Raw genomic sequence first — 17252 nt, forward strand, 5'->3', positions numbered from 1 at the left:
TTTAGAGAAGGCTTCCTAGAGGCTTCCTTGAGGTCATGCTTTCAAACAACTTAAAGAGCCCCACAACTAGCGGCCTGTTCTGGGAGGGGACCAAGCTTGTGACAGATTCTGGACACATGGTTGTCTTGGATCTGCCTATACCTAGGCTCCCCAGGTGGTGCTAGTGGTAAAGAAGCTGCCTGCCAATGCAGGTTAGTTGTAACAGATGCAGGTTCTATCCCTGGGTCAGAAAGACCCTCTGGAGGAGGGCATAGCAACCCACTCCACTATTCATGCCTGGAAAATCCCATGGACAGAGGAGCCTGGTGGACGACAGTCCATGGTGTCACACAGAGCTGGACATGACTGAAGTAACCTAGCAAGTACGCACGTGCCTGTGCAAAAGTGGAAACCGCTCAACATTGTTCATTTGATGAGATCACAGAATTTTTGAGAAGTAATCCCATTTCTTCTTACTGATCTAATACGCTTTATGTGAGATAAGGTTTTACTTTCAGGGTTTCTCCATATATGTTTAAGGTGAACTGGCTCCTTTTCAATAAGTCCAATCTCTTTTTCTGGATGGGTAGGAAGGCTGCATGGTTCAGTTTATGGAATCTAAGTTCCCCAACCAGGAATCAAACCCTGGCCCCAGCAGTGAAACAGCCAAGTCCCTAACCATCAGGGAATTCCCTCAATGATTCTTGTAAGTCAAAGGTGGCTTTTAGTTTCATCAGCTTCTTCTGAGAGCCTCATTGTAATCTCAGAACTGGATAGAGCTTCCCAGACTCATTTGTTGCAATGTAGAGTGAGCATAGTTCATTATTTTGCACTGTAACAGCAATGTTTCATGGTAGTGAAATCACTGTAGGTTAAGAGCCAAATTTTAGTTTACAAACTCAGCCTTTTCTCAAATATTTCTAGTAACTTGGCTTCAAAGTGGTATTTGGTTCTGCCCAGTTTTGCCCCTAAATGGAAAACATGAATATTTGGCAGCTGTGTGGGTTAAGGTTAAGGTTAGGCACAACACTGCCGAGCAGTGAGAAAACCAAGAAAACTGGAACTCTGGGCCCTCAGCCCATCTCCCTGTGGAGTGAGTGGGGGAAAAGCCCTTTGGCTGTTCAGCGCTCACACACGCTGCTCCCTGACCTAGCTGAATACCTGGTGCCCCACATTCCACACGGGAGGCATCCAGCTGTCTGATCATGGGAATCTGGTGTGTGCGGTCCTACCATCCAGCACCTACATCAAACTTGAGTCCATCTCTTGGGTGGGACCCAGGCTCTGTGACCAGTGCCCAAGGTTGTTCAAGTCACCATTGACACCAGAAACTCAGCCAGTGGCAGCTTTACTGTCCCTGCTTGCTAGAAATTGAAGACCCAATTGACATGCCCTAAATGAAATAACTAGAAGGTGTGTGTTACACCTCTGTTACACTAAGCTGATTCAGTCATGTCCAACTCTTTGTGACCCCATGGACTGTAGCCAGCCAGTCTCCTCTGTCCATGAGATTCTCCAGGCAGGAATACTGAGTGGGTTGCCATGCCCTCCTCCAGAGGATCTTCCTGACTTAGGGATCGAACCTGCGTGTCTTATGTCTACTGCATTGACAGGTGTGTTCTTTACCACTGGCGCCACCTGGGAAGCTGCAACTAGAGGGCATCCACATGTAAAAAAAATCTGAATGGAGACCTAAACAAGTTCAGAGTTGTTGGGTTGGAAGACTTTGGCATTACATGTTGAAGAAATGAGGGGACTTCCCTGGTGGTCTAATGGCTAAGTCTCCACACTCCCAACGTAGGGGCCTGGGTTTGATTCCTGGTCAGGGAACTAGGCAATGGCACCCCACTCCAGTACTCTTGCCTGGAAAATCCCATGGACGGAGGAGCCTGGTGGGCTGCAGTCCATGGGGTCACTAAGAGTTGGACACGACTGAGCGACTTCACTTTGACTTTTCACTTTCACGCATTGGAGAAGGAAATGGCAACCCACTCCAGTGTTCTTGCCTGGAGAATCCCAGAGACAGGGGAGTCTGGTGGGCTGCCGTCTCTGGGGTCCCACAGAGTTGGACACTACTGAAGCAACTTAGCAGCAGCAGCAGCAGCAGCAGCAGGGAACTAGATCCCACATGCCATGACCAAGAGTTTGCATGCCGCAACTAAAGATCCTGCGTGCTGCAACTAAGAGCCGGCAAAGCCAAATAGATAAATAAATAAAAATAAATATTGAATAAAGAAAGAAAGAAATAGAGGAAACAACCTCCTTGAGCACCCTGAGGTGCTCCTTTGCACTGAGCCCAGAGGGAGCAGACAAGTTGCAGGGTGGGAGGCTGTAAGTTACTCCCAAGCATCAGGACCGTTGCCAAGGACAGCCATTCTAGTGGTCACAGTGCTTTTTTTGTTTTGACTAATAAATCCCCTCTTGTTTCAGTGACAATGAGCTGTGGTTATTACATCTTGATAAAAAGGAGAGTCCACCCATACTCAGGACAGGGGACAGAGTTCTGGTTTCTTCAACCACAACTTCAACATCTGGGGGACTCAGGACCCTCAATCTTGGCCCCCTTGTAGATTTACAAACCACATGTATGAGGGAATTCTCATACATATAATTGTTCAGAACTCCCAAGTTTTCAAGTTTGAACTCATCACAAGGCCACAGAATCAACTCTGCAAACGACCCTCCTGCAGTTCTTGAGAGCACATCTTTCTTGTTTATTATTATATTTATTGTTAATTGATTGATGATTGCTTTACAATATTGGTTTAATTTTTGCCATACATCAACATGAATGAGCTATAGGTGTACGTATGTCCCCTCCCACTTGAACCTCCCTCCCACCTCCCACCCTTTCCCACCCCTCTAGGTTGTTACAGAGCCCCGGTTTGAGTTCCCTGAGTCTTACAGCAAATTTCTATTGGCTGTCTGTTTCACATATGGTAGTGTATATGCTTCCATGCTACTGAGAGCACATCTTTCTGGATCAAGACCACAGCGTGGATCTTCTGAGCTAGGGTGGTGCCCATCGGCAGGTCCACATACCAGAACCTGAGGAGAGACAGACCTTGGCTGTCAGCATCGAATGGACTGGAGCTGCCCCTAGTTTTCAGGATAACTTGACCTCAAGGCTGTGAAGACCTTCTGTCTCCACCAGCATCTTGCCTGGTTCCCTCTTCAGCACATCTTTTCTTCCTTTCCTGGTCCTAAGTCCTTGGACCCCTGGCAGTCTATGAGTTCTGGAAAATATCCATTGCCATTGTGCAGACCTTCACCGCTGATGACTGTGGTGGGTATAGCCTCTAGGGTGGCCCCTAGGGCATTCAGCAGCTACCCGTCCCTCACCCCACGCACATCCAGCCCCCTCTGCTTCACCAAGCCCAGGAGAGCCCTCAAGGAGTCCCCCAGCAGCTCCTCCTGCCTATGTAGTACCAGGCATTCTCTCCTCGCTACAGGGGGAAGGGACTGGACTCCTGGAGTCCAGCCCACCCATCAGGGATCTCCTAGGCTCCCGGCCAGCCCCAGACCCTCAGAATCATCAAAGGCAACCTTGGATCTGAGAGATGGGGTGAGACAAGATGGCTCAACCTGGCAAGGGCCTCTTGGCCACAGCCCAGTCATTTCCAGCCAGCAAGGGCTGGGGGCAGGGGGGATGGAGAAAGAACAGCAGGATGTTCAAATGATTACAGGGGAAAGGGAGGCGTGCGGAGCGACTTCCTCAGGGAGACAATCTGGAGACTGGGGGAGAAGTTTCCCTTTTGGCACATGACCCATGGAGCCCTCAGCCCCTTTTCTGCCTGGTCCACACCACCCAACAGACTGGGGCTGGCCTCGCCCCAGCCTCTCTCTGTGCCCAGTAGTCAGCCAGTTGCTCTGTGCCCAGAACGTCTGGCCAACCCTCTTCAGACTGGCTCCCAAATCCCATGGATTCTTGGATGCCAATACCATTCCTAGGGCTCACAGCCCATCTTGTAACTTTCATATTCTGCCCAAGGGAGACCAACAAGGTGAAGGAGGAAAATTACTCTCCAAACTCAGGGGGTCTCCCCATAGCCCCTGCCCACTGTGCCCCTCTCCCCTACCCAACCACTGCCACCAAGAACACTTGGCTATGAAAACTCCTTTCTTGCAGGATCTTCTTTCAGACATGCCCACTAAAGCCAACATGTAAGAGCCCAGCCTGGAAGCTCTGGCTTTGACTGCAAAAAGAGCACACAAACCAACAGTAATAACTTTGACTGCTTAAGAAAATCAGTTCTCTAATCCCTTCTGAGCCCCTTTCTGTGGGATGCTCCTATTCTGCAGCTCTTCTGATGTTAGGAATGTGGAACCCTCAGGAAAGCTAGACTGAGCAAATCAGCTTTGTTTTTCTCAACAAGAGGAGGCATCTCAGGTCAAGGCCAAGGTGCATCTCTGGCCCATCTCACTGACGCAGTGCTCTTCAGCCACTTGAGGGGCTCCTGACATCCTGTTCTGCTCACTCCTCCCAGAGAACAACTTCTGAAGCTCTCTTCCCTTCCACGGGGTCTGGCTCCAACTCTACCTCTAAATCAACACAGGAGGGCGAGTGGATTCAGGGAGAGATCTTGTTTCCTGGCCTGGGCCTTTTTGACTTCCTGAGTGGCAAACTCTGGTGTTTGTCTGGTGGTCTCTGAGGCACCCATCCCCCTGTGCACGCTGAGGCTCTAACCACAGACCTCTCTGCAGAGCTGGAGGATCACAGCTTTGGTCCCCAAGGATGTGGGGGCTCCAGGAGGGTCTAGCCTCCACCTCTAGACTTGTGGGCTCCATCCTCCTTTCTTGGCACTCTGCTGCAAAGGAGCTTGGGAATAAAGAGGTGACATGAAGCGACTCTTGAGATTCCCTTGGAGAGCAAGGAGATCAAACCTGTCAATCCTAAAGGAAATTGACCCTGAATGTTCATTGGAAGGATGGATGCTGAAGCTGAAGCTCCAGTACTTTGGCCACCTGAAGTGAAAGACGACTCACTGGAAAAAACCTGGATGCTGGGAAAGGTTGAAGGCAAAACGAGAAGGGGGTGGCAGAGGATGAGATGGTTAGATACTATAGCATTACTGACTCAAAGGACATGAATTTGAGCAAACTCCAGAAGACAGTGAAGGACAGATGAGCCTGGCATGCTGCAGTCCACAAGGTCACAAAAAGTGGGACATAGTAACTGAACGATAACAACAATGAAGTGATAAATGTCTCAAACCTGTGTGGTGGGTCCATGAATGAAGTGATAAATGTCTCAAACCTGTGTGGTGGGTCCATGGGTTTTTTTTCCCTTTCTCTCTATATCTGTGTGTGTTGGACGAATGAAAGTAAGTATCATACCCTCTAGGAGGTATGTATGATAGATAGGTGTGCTCACAAAGCAGACTTGATATTTCCACAATACAAAAAGTCTTCAGGTAAGCCTGGGAGATCCAAGATAGTCTGATGCTCAGAGCACCCCAGAGGCCACCAAAGGATCCCCATGATTGGTAGTGTCCATACTAAATACCAATAAGAAATGTAGGCATGGCTGAATGGGTCTCTGGAAATTCCTGGCCCAGGACTGAAGTCTAGAGAAAGGCCCAGATGGTGCCAGGCATGAGTGGTTTCCAGGCTATTACTCTGGGACCGCGAGTGAAGTGAGAAACAGTGGTTGGGTGTGTGGGTCAGAGCTTACCAGAGGAGCCCCTTTAAAGCCCCATCCAGTATTTACCAGGTGCCTTTAGGCATAACCACTGGAGGCTTTGGGGGTCTGTAATAGAAGTTAGGAGGAAAATGGGAGCTAGGAGAACGTTCAAGCAAGAAATAGGCTTATCCTGAGACTGCAGGGGCCACATTTGGCTCACTCAGAAGCCAGGCACCAGTGGGACTTCCCTGGTGGTCTAGTGGTTAAGATCCCTTGCTTCCACTGCAGCCACCATCATCTCTGACTCCTTTTCCAGCCTACATAGGTGTGGTGACACCAGCACCCAGGGACACTTCCTCCAACTCTGCTGTCCTACATCACATCCCCTCTCCTGTAGCTTGAGTTCCACAGCCCATTATGTCAGTAACACTGGCTCCTCTCTCTGTTACTCAAGACACAGGTGGATCCTTGTTCGTCTTCTTCACTTTTACCTGAAAACTGCTGGGACAAGTCACTTAAATAGGAAAGAAGGCTCTGTCCACCTGAAATAGACCCTCAGTACAATTTAGAAATTCTACCACCTTTTTCCTTTCTGCTTTCAGACCTTTTTCACTCTCCTCATACCTCTGTCCCCAGGCTCCCCTCACGCTTTACTGCAGACTGAGGTAAGCCCATGGCCAAGCATTTTAGAATTCCTCCAGCCTTTTCAGAACCTCACAAGATGAATCACATCATCTTTCTACTGTATACTCAGCCTCTTTCTGTCAACCAGACTTTTCTCTCTGACACTGATACATGTTTAAGTTTCTCCACCTTAAAAAACAAACCATGGACTTTCTTGGTGGTCTAGTGATAAAGAATCCATCTGCCAATGCAGGGGACACAGGTTTGATCCCTGGTCCGGGAACATTCCATATGCCATGGGGCAGCTAAGCCCGTGTTCCTCAACTACTAAAGCCCACGCACCCTAGAGCCTGTGCTTTGCAAGAGAAGCCACCACAATGAGAAACCCATATATCACAACTAGAGAGTAGCCCCAGCTCACCACAAGAGAAAGCTACATGCAGTGATGAAGACCCAGCACAGCCATAAATAAATAATTTCCTTAATCTACACTCACTTTTAGCTGCATTAGCCCCCTAAGCCCCAGTGACATCTCCAGCTCTCACCTAAGCTCCAGAGTTCCACCTCAACTGCCTACTTGGTGTGTCCTCTTTCACATGATATCATGCTCACAAGGGCACTCATGACCTTTTTACTCTCTTCCTCACTTCCAAATATGGTCTTCAGGAGCTTCCCTGCACTGTTACCACTCCCATGGCTCATCCCAGAGACCCAGGAGAGCTTTAGGATTCCCTCCTCTTTCTGATCCTCCATGTCCAGTTCACCACTGACTGTATTCCCCGTTGACTCTCCCATAGTATGTGAATGACTTTCAAAGTGAGAGTCACACACTCACTAAAGTAAGAAGGCGATCTATTGGAGTAAAGGAAGAAAATATTAGAACTTAAGACTTCTCTTTCAAAACTTTTTATGTATGTTTCATAACATAAGCAGCATATTAGTAGTGTATTACATCTGTATAAGTTTTAAGTAAATAAAGCTGCATGATATTCAAATGTTTTCAAGACCAAAAAAATGTGCAGGTCCTGGTCTAAACGAGGATCACCTTTTGCAAAAAAAAAAAAAAAAGGAAATAGACTTCTTACTGATCTCCACATCCATCCAACTAGCTTGGTAAAATATACATAAAATGCACCATTTTAATCACGTTTAAGTGACCGCTTTGCGGCATTAAGTACATTCACACTGTTGTGCAATCACCACCACATCCATCTGCAGAACTTTCTCGTCTTCCCAACCCACAATTCTGTATCTATTTATTTATTGGCTGCATCATCCAGCATGTGGGATCTTGTTATCCAAATAGGGAATGAACCCGCACCCCTGCATTGGAAGCATGGAGTCAACCCTAACTGGATCATTTAGGGAAGTCCCTCTCTGTACCCATTAATTACAAACTCTGAATGCTTGAATGCTCCCCTCCTCCCAGTCCCTGTCAACTACCATTCTACTCTCTGTCTCTATGAACTTGACTATTCTAGTACCTCATTTAATTGGAATTATAGAATATTTGTCCTTTTGTGATTGGCTTCTTTCATTTAGCATAATGTCTTCAGTTTATCCTTTGGCAGCATGTGTCAGAATTCCCTTCCTTTTAAAGGCTAAATTGAATGGATATACCTCATTTTGTTTATCCAGTTCATGCATTGACGGACATTGGGTTGTTTCCAGCTTTTTGACTTTTATGAATAATGTTGCTATTAACATGGGCATACAAATTTATGTCCACTCTTGCCTCTCCTCTCTAGTCCTTCTCCACAATATAGCCCAAGTAATCCTTTTAAACCCACAAGTATGGCCAAATCACCCCTTGCTCTCAAGTAAAATTTTCTCATCATCTTGGTTTCTTGAACACAAAGCCACTGAAAACACCTGCCGTTACTTCTGCAATAATACCCTTTCCTCCCTGCTTCTTCAACCCTCCCCACCTGAGGACCTTAACTCCTGCTCTTGTCCTGAGGGAAGAATCCTCTGGTCACTCTCCTTCACTAGGTCTGGGGACTCTCTCCTTCCCTCATCAACTTTCCCCTCCTAGCCCTTGTCTCATCTGGCACTGTATCATCAAGCGCATTGATAACAATTATTATGTTTCCATCGCTGGAGAATAAACATATGAGGGAGAGGGCACTATCCAGTTCCTACAGCGCCTGCCAAGGCCAGGCAGCTAATACACGCTCAATTTCTCAGTAATTAATTTTAACAATAAATCTGTGTGGACTCAGCTGACCCCTCCCGCCCGGAGGCCAAGTCACAGTAGAGAAACTGGGTGGCTCTGGCCGCCGGTCCTCGAGCCCACCCTGGCTCTCCCACTTGGAGGTCGGGACGGAGGTGCAGGGCCGCTCGCGTCCCCAGCTCGCGCGGCGAGTTGCGAAAGGGGGGGTCGGCGCCCAGCCTCTGGGTCCTCAGCCACCCGGCGTCAGCCCGGGGCGGGGGCGGGGCCGGCCCGGAGACGTCACTTCCGGTGTACACAGCCGGTCCGGGCGGTGCGCAGGGGGCCGGGGCGCGTCGCAGGTGAGGAGCGGGCACGAGCAGGCGCTGCCTGGTTCTGGCTGGCGGGCGGGCGGGCTCACCCACTGCGGGGCGGGAGGGCGGTGGGCCGCTGCCGGGGCTGGCGACTGGATGAGCTCGCGGGGCGTCGCTCCCGCTCGGGGCCTCAGTGCTCAGGGCCGTCGGCTCCCGCCCCTTGCCTGTCCGCTGTGGAGGACGCCGGGCTCAGGGGGAGCTGGCTGGGCGGACGGAAGCCCGGAGAGGCCTCGCGGCTCGTGCTTGGGACTGGGGGCGCGGCAGGGACCCCGCGGATACGGGACATGAGGGACCGGGAGCTCTCTCTTGGGCGACCGGAGCCGGGGAGGTCGAGCTAGCCCCTTTACCCGCTCCCGGAAACCCCTTCGAGGAGTACGCGGAGGGACCTCGGCCTATGGGTCTCGGGGTCCGCGGGGACTGCCTAGGGACGCGGCCCTCACGCCGCCCTGCGGCTGCCGGTCGGCTGAGCTCACCTTCCCCGCCGGGGCCGGGCCGGGCCGGGCCCCAAGGAACACGATTTTCCGGCCCCGCTGAGCCCGTTGGCGCAGTCGGGCCCGGGGAGGTTGCGCGGGGACCCCGAGAGGGCCGGGGATGAGGATGAAGGATCCAAGCCCGAGGGGCGAGCGCAGGGTCAGGGGTGTGTCTTCCTGCTCTGCTCGGTGCGAGGAAAGAAGCTTGCCTGGTTGGCATGATAAGAATTTTATTTATTCTCCTCACAAATTTTGCCAGATGGAATACTTAGCTTTGAGGGGAGAGGCCCTAATTTGAAAATAGCTTTCAAATTCCGCCCCTCACTCCCATTATAAAAGCAATTCATTCTCCTTTCTTCTCGCTCAAGACTACACAAAGTGTTGTGACAGTACTTTTTAAAGTAACAGTCATCATGTAACCTACCATTCAGTGATAGCCATTGCTAAGATTTTGTTGATACCAATAAATACATGTATTATCACTTTTATGGACTTCATTATACCTTTGTATATCACAATTTAACCAAGTCCTACTAATGAACATGTAAGGTGCTTCCAATTCGTCATGGGATAGATGATTCTGCCACAGAATTTGTCTGATGGTTCTTATAGGATAAGTTAACAAATAAGGTCAAAGGTAACATTCATTTAAAAAATACATAGTATTATTTTTCTTTTGTTGACTCTTGCAAAATTATTCTCCATTCCAGTATTTATAACATACAGCCATCTTTGCTTCTCATTTCATGGTTTTATTTTGTTTTTCTTTTAGCTATTTAATTTACTTAAAATAGAGTTTTGGTTTAAGATATGAAAAATTTCCCAAATACCTTCCCAATTTTATTGAATAAGCTGTGATTGCCATTGTATCATGTTTTACACCGAAAAGTTCTAAGTATGTGTTTGTAAAGGACTCCTTACAGACTTGATATTTAGATTTTGTGTATGCTTTTTCAAAATTCCATTCACAGTATCTTTTGTAAAAATTATTTTTCCTTAAAAGTCCTGGGAGTATTTTATGTTTGAATTTTTTTTTTTTAATTTTTATTTTTTGACAAAGTTTAGTTACTACTGTTTCATTTGCTTTCTTACTGACAAGATAACAAACTCCATATGAAGAGTTCAGGTTTGTTGTGGCAACTTTTCCGTCTGGCATTTGAGATTCTAATCTTCCTCTATTTTTGCACACGAATACGTAGGTTAGCATTGGAGACCAAGATAGAAAAGTTCTCAGATTCCCTTGGCAAGCCTAGATTTTTCTATCTAAAATTATCCCTGGATTTTTGGAAGACAGCATGTTTTAAGCATCCTCTTTAAAAATTTTTAAACAAGTTGCACATGATTCAGCTGAAAATTTTGCTAAATGTTTATTCTGTTGCTAATCTGAAGCCTAATATACCAGGAGCTTTTTGTCACGGAAATCTAACAAATCTATAGGAAAATTACTGTTTCTGAGAGTTAGTGGACTGGGACATCACATGAGTTGAGTGTCCACTCTCTTCCCTCCTGTGACTTTCTGCTTAGTGGAAAATGATGACCTTCCAAGGTGGACAGAGAATGTTGGTTTGAATAAGGAATTGCTTTTTTGGAGTTACAGAAAAAGTGAGATCCCATTTTCTCTTAGTATAAGTTCACTGAAAGCCTGGATGTATCAGGGGTTGTGCTTCAAATGTCTTTATTTATACTGAGTCCATCCTCCTGATGGTCCCTTAATGGATAGACACAGTGGCTGCTGCTATCTCATTTCCCTTGACCATAAGTATGTGGCATGGTGAGCCACACTTTCTTGCTGTTGTGAACCTCCTCTTAGTTGGCCTTCTTGATGCTATCTTAACTTTGTGACTGTGCTTTCTCATTTGTCTTTGCTTCTCTTCTTCCCACATCTGCCTGGGAGCATTTTGTATTTTTGTTGTTGTTCAGTCACTAAGTTGTGTCTGACTCTTTGTGACCCCGTGGACCGTAGCACACCAGGCTTCTCTGTCCTTCACGGTCTCCCAGAGTTTGCTCAAATTCTTGTCCATTGAGTCAGTGATGCTATTTAATCATCTCATCCTCTACTGCCCCCTTCTCCTTTTGCCTTCAGTCTTTCCCAGCATCAGGGCCTAGGCATTTTCTAAGGCCTAGCTTAATACCTCTACCTCTGTCCCTTAGCGCACGCTCATTCTCACTCATCCAGTATGTGACTTCTAGGTAGAGACCCATTTCATCCCTTCACCCTGTTTCCACTTGGTGACCCCAACTCAGACTTTGCTGCAAGTAATTTCTTTCTCTCACTCTAACTGACCCCTGCACATGTTCCTGAGGCCATACTTTCTTCAGGTGAGGGAGCCCTTCACTGCTTCCCAAGGTGGCTTGTCCTTTGTGACTCTCAAGTCCTTACCAGTTGACTTATTACAACTCTTCTTTCTTGATTTGGGTTGTATTTGCCATTTGCTTTCTATTCCTTACAGTTTGATGGAAACTTGTACCTTTGCTCTAAGGGACTTCAGACATAATATGATCCTACTCTGAATTAGAAAAGCGAGACCCAGTGAATTTAGTCATGAATTTAGTTAGCTTACATTTACTGAGTATTTACAGTGTAGGCTTCCCTGGTGGCTCAGACGGTAAAGCGTCTGCCTGCAATGCAGGAGACCCAGGTTTGATTCCTGGCTCAGGAGGATCCCCTGGAGAAGGAAATGGCAATCCACTCCAGCACTCTTGCCTGGAAAATCCCGTGGACAGAGGAGCCTGATAAGCTACAGTCCATGGGGTCGCAAAGAGTCAGATACGACTGAGCGGCTTCGCTTCACTTCACAGTGTAGGCCAGTTACTGTACTGGAAGATTGGAATAGAGAGCTGGAAGGCATGGCCTAGGTAAGAAAACCAGATAAGCAATTTCATCAAGTATCGCAAGTGCCTAGAAGCAGGAGACAGGTTTTAGAGATCTTGTTTGTCATGTTCACTGTTGCTATCTCCACAGCCTGAAGCACAGTGTTTCCGGAGGGATTATTTGTTGATTGAATCAATGATCATCTGAGATTGAAATCAGAATGAATGTTACATCAATTATCTATAGAAAAAATATAAGGCAAGAAAAGTTTGTAAATGTAGGTTTGAGAATTTCAGGGAAAACTTTCAAGTTCAACGAGAATGACCCAGCTATAACCCTTAGAAGGCATGATTGGAATGTGTTTGTGGCCAAATGCTTAAACTTAATGTTGTATCCTCAGAAGAAAGACTGGGACTCTGGAAGGAGAAGTTTCGGAAGATACCTTTGGAAATTGGGTTGGTGGGTCCAAGAGAAGAATCGACTTACGTGTTTGTAGTACCGTCGGGGGACCCTGGTTGCAGGAGCTGTGTGCAGTCCTCCACTGGGCCTTTGCACTTCCAAACAGATGGGTGCATCTCTGTTGATACCTCTAGTGGACTCTAGTGGGAAGAATCTTTCCTTTGCTGCCATGATCCAAAAACCCTTTGATTAGAACATGACTTTACATGGAGATTGCCTGTTGAGAGTGTTCTTCATCCTGACTCTTTGGTCAGATTCTGGTTTGTTTCCCCATCCGAGAAATGGGGTAATAATAACACCTTCCTCTTTGGCCCCCAGTAAGTGCTCAGTATTAGCTCTTGTCAGTATTTATAGAGTTTGTAACTGGCCTTCAGGGCTTCCCTGATAGCTCATTTGGTAAAGAATCTGCCTGCAATGCAGGAGACCCTGGTTCGATTCCTGGGTCGGGAAGATCTAGTGCAGACGGGATAGGCTACCCACTCCAGTATTCTTGGACTTCCCTTGTGACTCAGCTGGTAAAGAATCTGCCTGCAGTGTGGAAGACCTGGGTTCGATCCCTGGATTGGAAAGATCCCTGGAGAAGGGAAAGGCTACCCACTCCAGCATTCTGGCCTGGAGAATTCCATGGACTGTATAGTCTGTGGAGTCACAAAGAATTGGACGTGACTGAGCAACTTTGACTTTCACTTCTGTGGTTAATACATCAGTCATCTTTGAGCTTAGATAGCCTGAATCAGTCCCCCTGAACCTACTTGTTCCTTAGTGCACTGACAAAGCTGAGAGCCAGAAGGTGGGAAGTCATGACAGATGTGCTCTTCCCAAACTGCTTATTCAAAGAATTCAGCCACAGTTGTCAAGGAAGACTTCCAGGGGAAGGCTGGTCTTGAGCTGAATACTGTGGGAAGTAGTGAGTTCATCTCCACCAGAAGGGGAGCGGGCTTTTAGGCAGGATCATGACAGCTACAGAGGTGTAGAGCTGAGCAACCTTGAGGTATGTGATTTGAAGGAGATTTAGGGTGAAGGGTGGATAGACCTGAATAGGGGAGTAGAGGGAAATGAGACTGGCAAGTGGGGCCAGCTTTTTGAAGATATAGTTCATAACAGTCTCTAGCTTTTGCATCCGGCGTTGTGTCTATCCCTTAGCCTCACTGTGCCAGCCAGATGTCTTGTGAAGTGCTTTGCATATATTACCTTGTTTGCTCCTCATAATAATCCTGTGATGTAGGTATTTACTGTTAAAGAGAAATGACATGTCAGATATCACCTACAGGATCTCTGCCCCTCAATTCAGCCTGCATGTTGCTATAAGGCTAACCCTTGATATCTGCTATGCACTTAAAAGCCTTTTGTGGCTCCTGTTTCCTAATGAAGTCCAAGGTCACAAGATTTTCTGACTTCATAAAAACGTCTTGGGTTAAAGTGTGAAAATATGTATGTCTTAGTATTGAATCAAAACAGCATAGGTGCAGAGTGCATCAAGCATAGAGAAATATCATCTCAGTGAAAAAGGCAAGATGCAAGACAATGTGTATATGTGCCCATTTGTGTAAAAAAAAGAGAGAGAGGGTACTCATGAAACAGATTTCTAAGAGCAGGAAGACAGTTCTCGAATGATAGAAAAGGAACAGTGATTGCCATTGGAATGAGGCTCCAGAAATTGAGGTTGGTAGACTGACCTCGCTTTTTCTTGCATACTCTTTTGTACAATATGATTTTTTCAATGATGTACTTGTATTATCAATTAAAAGTTAATGGGGGGACTTCCCTGGCAGTCCATTGGTTAAGATTTTGTATTTCCACTGTAAGGCTTCCCAGGTGGCTTAGTGGTAGAGAACCCGACTGCCAGTGCAGGAGACACAAGAGATGTGGGTTTGATGCCTAGGTCGAGAAGAGTCCCTGGAGTAGGAAATGGCAACCTATTCCCAGTATTCTTGCCTGAAAAATTCCATGGACAGAGGAGCCTAGCAGGCTGCAGTCCATGGGGCTGCAAAGAATTGGACACAGCTGAGTGACTGAGCATGCACACACGCTTCCAACGTAGAGGGCACAGGTTCTATCCTTGGTCCAAGAACTAAGATCCTACAGGTTGCATGGCACAGCCAAAAGAAAAGAAAAAGGAATTAAAAGCCAAATGTCCGTTGTACGCAGCAGTCATTTAGAGAGGGAATGTAGCGTAGAGGTTAAGGGCAAGGACTGTATCCAGACTGCTTGAGTTTGCATCCTGCCTCTACTACTTAATTAGTCACTAACCCCTAAGCCTCTCTTTACCTCAATTTACCCTGTCTGAAAAGGGGGAAAGTAATAGTGCCTACCTCCTGGTGTTATAGTGAGGCTTAAAGGAGTTGTTATTTGTGAAGTCCTTAGAACAGTTCCTGACAGGTGTGGGTTTCTGGTGGTGGTGGTCGTGGTGTGGCCCTGTGTTGTGCACCAAAGTGACTGTGAAGATCTGTCCAGTCTGTCTCTGTGTGTCCACAATTCATCTGCAAAGGCTCCGTGGGAACTAAAGGGGCTGGAGATGGTTTCATCGAAACAGTGGATCTTAAATATTGGTAACTTCTAGAAAAAGTGAAAGGAGAGACAAGGACACAAAGTGGCTTGTTCTGGGGGTGATATGTGTCTGAGGTGGACTGAGGCAGAGAAATGAGGCAGGAAAGAGCTTTGAGGGAGCCTGAAATTGGGGTATATTAATGCCATGGCCAGTCACTGTTCTTAATATATATAAAATAATGATATGATTTATGATAATGACAGTTTAGGCTTGATGAAATGTGGTAGCTCTACCTTGATCTTTCACATGATTGTGGGGTGTTCTTGTGTAATTTTTTTTAATGAACCCCTTAATGCAGTACATGTGGGTTTGTTCCAGGTTGGTGCTTGTAGTCAGTGCTGCCAGTGGGCATCCTGGATACAGGCCTCTACATTTCCTGAGTCTGTTTCTAGGATTCATTCCTAGATGATGTTGATTTTTTTTTTTAAACTATTTTGACTGTGTTCCTTGTGTCTAGGCCACCATCAGATATATGCTTTTTCAAATTGGTAGTTGCAAAGAATCATAATGTGAAAGATTGATTTTGAGTGTGCAATTAAAGCTAGGTAGGTATTACTGAAAAAAATTCAGATTTTCTTAATTGAAAATGATTTGGGGATTAGGTGCCAGTGAGATGGTCATTATGACTGGCGAACCTAGAAATACTTGAGTCTTCCACTGCCCAACTCCCAGATCCCAGAGGGGGATGTATGTGCCTGAGAACAGGTAGAGGAAGCTGGCTTGGCTCCCAGCCTTGAGAGCTGCAGTCTGGTAACCTAGGCAGGGAGAGGGGAAAGTGGCTTCTCTGACCAGGGACAAGGATCTGTAGTCTTTTTTTTCATTTGTCTGTATTTTTGGCTGCACTGGGTCTTTGTTGCTGTGTGCAGACTTCTCCAGCTGAGGCGAACTGGGGCTACTCTCTGTTGAGGTGTGATGAGGGCTTCTCGTTGTGGTGCCTTCTCTTGTTACGGAGCATGGGCTCGAGGCTCAGGGGCTCTAGTAGTTGTGGCTTGTGGGCCCTAGAGCACAGGTTCAGTAATTGGTGCTCAGGCTTCATTGTTCCACAGCATGTGCAATCTTCCCGGACTAGGAATTGAACCTTTGTCCCAACACTGACAGGCGGACTTCTGTCCACTGCGCCACCAGGGAAGTCCTCAAGGACCTATCTTGTTCCCCATCTCAAGGTAGGAGAGAAGGCACCTGTGCTTAAGTTGCTTTGTGATGTACTTTATAATGCAAGGTGATTCGTTCCTTAGCACTGCCCCTGTTCTTTCTCTAGTTTGGGGCTGAAAGAGGAGGGAGTGGTCAGCAGGGAAGTGGGAGGGCCTGGTTTCCTTCCCCTCTGGAGAACACAGGGCAGCACCGCTTTCAGTTTCTTGCCAGGACTTTGGGAGTTGAGGCCAGAGCTGCAAGAAGGTAAAAAATATTTTTGAAAGTTATTATAACTATGTGGGGGTGGGGGTGAAGGGGAGTTTGTATTTTTAATGATAGCAGGCCAGAAAGAAGAATTTTTAAAAAAAGATAAAATGCTGCCCTCTGACTGGTCTGTGGCCTGTTTCAAAGCAGTAGCTTCCATTTATTGAGTGCTGTCCTTTATGGACTTAATCCTCACTGAAGTCCTGAAGAAACTGAGGCACAGGAGTTCAGTAATTCGCATAAGATCTTGGGTTAGTAAATATCATTTATTCAGCTGATAGTTACTAAGAGCAGGATTTCATATCTAGGTCAATCTGTCTCCCAAAGCCATAACTGTTTCCATGAAATCTCTCAAGTTGGAGCATCTTACCCCGCAAATTAAGAATATGAGCCACAGCAGTCCTTTTCCTAGGGCTGTCTTGCCTGCTTGGGAAAGAAGTGGGGGTGAGATGAGGAGGAGGCTCCTTGAATGTCCTCACTGCTAAATATTTGACTTGCTGGAATGTTTGTGGAGAAGAATGAGATCCTGAGCTATAACTCTGATTTACTGGGATTTTTTGAGAGACGGGAAGGCTTGCTGGGTGTAAAAACTGGAGGCTTTGTTCCCAGTCCAAAGGATGGAACTTCTATTATATCCATCGATAAAATTTTTCATGGATACCTTAAATTTTCAGAAATTATCCTGAATCTGAAGTGTATTTATCTAAAATTTATATAGTTCCACTCTGTAGTAAGAGAAATAGTTTCCATATTACAGTTTGATTTACACATTTGTACGTAAGCTTCTTGATAAATACTTGTTTTTCCCCATTGGAGGTT

General features: G+C 46.6%; 1 protein-coding gene across 3 annotated transcripts in view; it reads left to right on the forward strand.

Annotated features, from left to right (window-relative positions):
* Positions 1-8680: 8680 nt before the first annotated feature.
* The window catches only part of GARRE1 (granule associated Rac and RHOG effector 1), an 84832-nt gene continuing 76260 nt past the window's right edge, over positions 8681-17252 (forward strand). For 2 of the 3 annotated variants that reach the window (XM_005219027.5, XM_024978542.2), the window contains exon 1: positions 8681-8737. The gene's annotated coding sequence lies outside the window, so the exon portion shown is untranslated. Of the gene's footprint in view, positions 16434-17252 lie in introns of all 3 variants that reach the window. The other variant, XM_005219028.5, reaches the window with a different exon arrangement.

This window comes from Bos taurus, chromosome 18, assembly GCF_002263795.3.
Source record: "Bos taurus isolate L1 Dominette 01449 registration number 42190680 breed Hereford chromosome 18, ARS-UCD2.0, whole genome shotgun sequence".
NCBI classification, from domain to species: domain Eukaryota; kingdom Metazoa; phylum Chordata; class Mammalia; order Artiodactyla; family Bovidae; genus Bos; species Bos taurus.